This window comes from Schistocerca cancellata, chromosome 2 (assembly GCF_023864275.1).
Source record: "Schistocerca cancellata isolate TAMUIC-IGC-003103 chromosome 2, iqSchCanc2.1, whole genome shotgun sequence".
NCBI lineage: Eukaryota > Metazoa > Arthropoda > Insecta > Orthoptera > Acrididae > Schistocerca > Schistocerca cancellata.
Genome location: NC_064627.1, coordinates 1090300723 through 1090305373, shown reverse-complemented (window position 1 = coordinate 1090305373; position 4651 = coordinate 1090300723).

Genomic DNA, 4651 nt, shown 5'->3' with positions numbered 1-4651 from the left:
ATCCTGTGAGAATATGCATCCTAAGTACTTGAAACCGTCCACCTGTTCTAACTTTGTTCCTCCTATTTGGCACTCAATCCGTTTATATTTCTTTCCCACTGACATTACTTTCGTTTTGGAGATGCTAATCTTCATACCATAGTCCTTACATTTCTGATCTAGCTCTGAAATATTACTTTGCAAACTTTCAATCGAATCTGCCATCACAACTAAGTCATCCGCGTATGCAAGACCGCTTATTTTGTGTTCACATATCTTAATCTCACCCAGCCAGTCTATTGTTTTCAACATATGATCCATAAATAATATGAACAACAGTGGAGACAGCTTGCAGCCTTGTCTTACCCCTGAAACTACTCTGAACCATGAACTCAATTTACCGTCAACTCTAACTGCTGCCTGACTATCCATGTAAAGACCTTTAATTGCTTGCAAAAGTTTGCCTCCTATTCCATAATCTTGTAGAACAGACAATAACTTCCTCCTAGGAACCCGGTCATATGCCTTTTCTAGGTCTATAAAGCATAGATACAATTCCCTGTTCCACTCATAACACTTCTCCATTATTTGCCGTAAGCTAAAGATCTGGTCCTGACAACCTCCAAGAGGCCTAAACCCACACTAATTTTCATCCAATTGGTCCTCAACTAATACTCGCACTTTCCTTTCAACAATACCTGAAAAGATTTTACCCACAACGCTGATTAAAGAGATACCTCTGTAGTTGTTACAATCTTTTCTGTTTCCATGTTTAAAGATTGGTGTGATTACTGCTTTTGTCCACTATGATGGAACCTGTCCCGACTCCCAGACCATTTCAGTTATCCTGTGTAGCCATTTAAGACCTGACATTCCACTGTATTTGATGAGTTCCGACTTAATTTCATCCACCCCAGCCGCTTTATTGCACTGCAATCTATTGACCATTTTTTCCACTTCCTCAAATGTGATCCTATTTCCATCATCATTCCTATCCCATTCTACCTCGAAATGTGAAACATTACTGATCGCATTTTCACCTACATTGAGCAACTCTTCAAAATATTCCCTCCATCTGCCCAAGGCATCCACAGGATTCACCAGCGGTTTTCCTGACCTGTCCAAAATACTTGTCATTTCCTTCTTACCTCCCTTTCGAAGACTGCTAATTACACTCCAGAATGGTTTTCCAGCAGCTTGACCCATAGTCTCCAACCTGTTTCCAAAGTCTTCCCACGATTTCTTCTTGGATGCTGCAATTATCTGTTTGGCTTTGTTTCTTTCTTCAACACAACTTTCTCTGTCTAAATGGGTTCTGGTATGTAGCCATTTTTGATACGCCTTCTTTTTCCTTTTACAGGCTGCCTTGACTGTATCATTCCACCAAGCTGTTTGCTTTATCCTACTTTTACACACTACTGTTCCAAGACATTCTTTAGCCACTTCTAGTACTGTGTCCCTGTACCTTGTCCATTCCTTTTCCAATGACTGTAATTGACTACATTCAACTAACTGGTACCTTTCTGAGATCGCTGTTGTGTACTTGTGCCTGATTTCCTTAGCCTGAAGTTTCTCCACTCTTATCCTCCTACATATGGACCTGACCTCCTGCAGTTTCGGCCTCACAATCCCAATTTCACTGCAGATTAAATAATGATCAGTGTCATCAAAGAATCCCCTGAATACATGTGTGTCCCTCACCGCCTTCCTGAATTCCTGATCTGTTATTATATAGTCAATGACAGATCTGGTTCCCCTGCCTTCCCAAGTATACCGGTGAATGTTCTTATGTTTAAAAAAGGAGTTTGTGATTACTAAGCCCATACTGGCACAGAAATCCAAGAGTTGTTTCCCGTTCCTGTTGGCCTCCATATCCTCTCCAAATTTACCCATAACCTTTTCATACCCTTCTGTTCGATTTCCAGTCCTGGCGTTAAAATCACCCATGAGCAGAACACTGTCCTTGTCCTTTATTCTAACAACTACATCACTGAGTGCCTCATAAAAACTATCTATCTTATGTTGATCTGTCCCTTCACAATGCGAATATACTGACAATCCTAATTTTCTTGCTAGACACTGTCAAATCTATCCACATCAGTCGTTCGTTTACATACCTTACTGCAACTACGCTGGGTTCCATTTCTTTCCTGGTGTAAAGCCCGACACCCCATTGTGCTATTCCTGCTTTGACTTCTGACAGGTAGACCTTGTATTCTCCCACTTCCTCTTCTTTCTCACCCCTTACCCGAATGTCACTAACAGCTAAAACGTCCAGTCCCATCTTACTTGTAGCCTCTGCCAGCTCTGCCTTCTTCCCAGAGTAGCCCCCATTGATATTAATAGCTCTCCATCTCATTACCATTTGTTTGCCAAGTCGTATCTTAGGAGTCCCTGGTTTGTCAGTTAGAGGTGGGACTCCGTCACCTCCAAAGGTCTGATTGTTGCCAGCATCATATTTAAAGTACCAGGGAAGCAGGTTGCTAGCCTTACTTGCCCCGAGTCCCATTGAGTTTTACCCCTAATGGCTGAGGGACTAACCGGTGGATTTGGTAGTCTTTGCCGTATGAGCACAAAGGTGACCACGACTCAGAATATGTCCGAGATGGCCAGCCTTATTCTAAAGTAACTGGTATCCCGACTGTCGGGACCACTTACTTGGCCACTCATACGTTGCCCGTGGTTCATGAACTAGGACATGATTACAGGAACCCACACCATGAACCACAGTTTTATTTCATATAGTCCAATAATTGTCACGCAGTACATTAGGTATTGCCAAAATACTCTTAAGTGTGGAAGGTACTGGAAAAGTCAGGCAAACGTTATACGTGTATATATCAGCGTTAGACATCCCCGTATGACCGGGTAATCGGTAGAGATTTTTTAACGCAGCATAAAGTTAAATTAGATTATGTAGTATAACAGTGGAGGAGGAACCGAAACAATATGAGTTTGAGGCCGATCACAGACTGCAAGGGAAACTGGGCCATGTGAAGACAAGGTATTGTGGTTGAAAGTAGGTGGCAAAGTACTGCGAGATAGTGCAAGGGAAATGTTTGTCTCAAAACAGGTTTGTGATGGAGGGATTAGTGCGACTAGCAAAGATGCACTAAGTAAAAAGTGGCCAGGAAGCTACAGGAAAAAAAGGAAATCATGGTCACATTTAGTGAAAGCAATTGACAGTGGGTAACTTAAAAATAGTGCTTAGGAGACGTTTGCACAGAGTATGTAGTAGTATTCCCTCAACCAGGTGACAAGCTGTCACATACATCCACAGTAACACACAGAATTCCGAAAGCACCGGAACATGTAGGGAAAGTGATAAAGGCTAGACGTACAGAATACCCGAAACAGAGAAAGAGGTTTTAAAAGAGCAGACAGAACGCACGCTGAAAGATGAAATAATTGCCGAAAGCTCATGCAACACATCTTCATTGTTAGCTCCAAGGAAAAGAGACACCAGTAGCAAACAGAAGTGGTGAATCGTAGTAGACTTGGCGATGCATTTCTGCTATCAAATATCTACAAATCTGGACCAATCAAGGAAAGGAAAGTACTTTTCGACGGTTGACATTACAAGCGGATACTACCAAATATTGATGGACAAAAACAGAGGGCAGAAAGCGTTCAGCGCAAACTTCAACACTACGAATACAAACGAATGACCATGCTACTGAAAGGAACCCCAGGTTGATTTCAACGATAAATGAACACAGTCCAGGCAGGTCAGCAAAGAATAAAGTGTTTTGCATTAGGAGCATCTGAGGAGCTCCACTTAAATTTTGATAGGTTGCGAGAGCCGAAGTTAAAGCTACAACTGGATAAGTGTGAGTTCTTAAGAAAAGAAGTAATCTTCTTGAGCCATTGCATTACGGAAGAGGAAACCTCTCCGGACTTCGAAAACGTGGAAAAGATGTAATTCTTTCCACAGCCAAGAACAAGGACGGAACTGAAATCTTTTCTAGTGTTGCGACTTCAGAAAATTTTAATAATTTTAGTTACACGTCAGATCATAACAAAAAGAGTGTACAGGGTTCAATAGCCAAGCGAACCCTCTTCATGACAAACTGAAGACGAAAAGGATATTGGTATAAGACAACGCTTCCCAAAGCAGTTGGACACTATTTGTCTCTAAGAGTCTGGTCGAATACGCCAGTAAACGTTACAACCGGCCGGCGTGGCCGAGCGGTTTTAGGCGCTTCGGTGTAGAACCGCGCGACCGCTACGGTCGCAGGTTCGAATCCTGCCTCGGGCATGGATGTGTGTGATGTCCTTAGGTTAGTTAGGTTTAAGTAGTTCTAAGTTCTAGGGGACTGATTACCTCAGATATGAAGTCCCATAGTGCTCAGAGCCATTTGAACCAAACGTTACACTTGACACCTCGCCAAAAGCGCTGAGGGTCGAGGTCAATGGAATAAGAGAAAACATTCCATCGTGAATGGTTGAAGAACCGCGAGTGGAATTTAGATTGATAATGAAACATTAATGCGATCACATGTCGAGTGAAGGTCCCAAGGAAATGTTGCAGGTAGAAACTGAAGGGCCATGTGCGCCCAGAATCAATTAAGAATTAAAGAAAAGGACAGCCAGCGACAGGTTAGCAAGTCAGTGGTCAGTATTCAGTTTCGGTGCTGGGCATCCAGAAGGCAGTGATGCTCCACAACAGCAC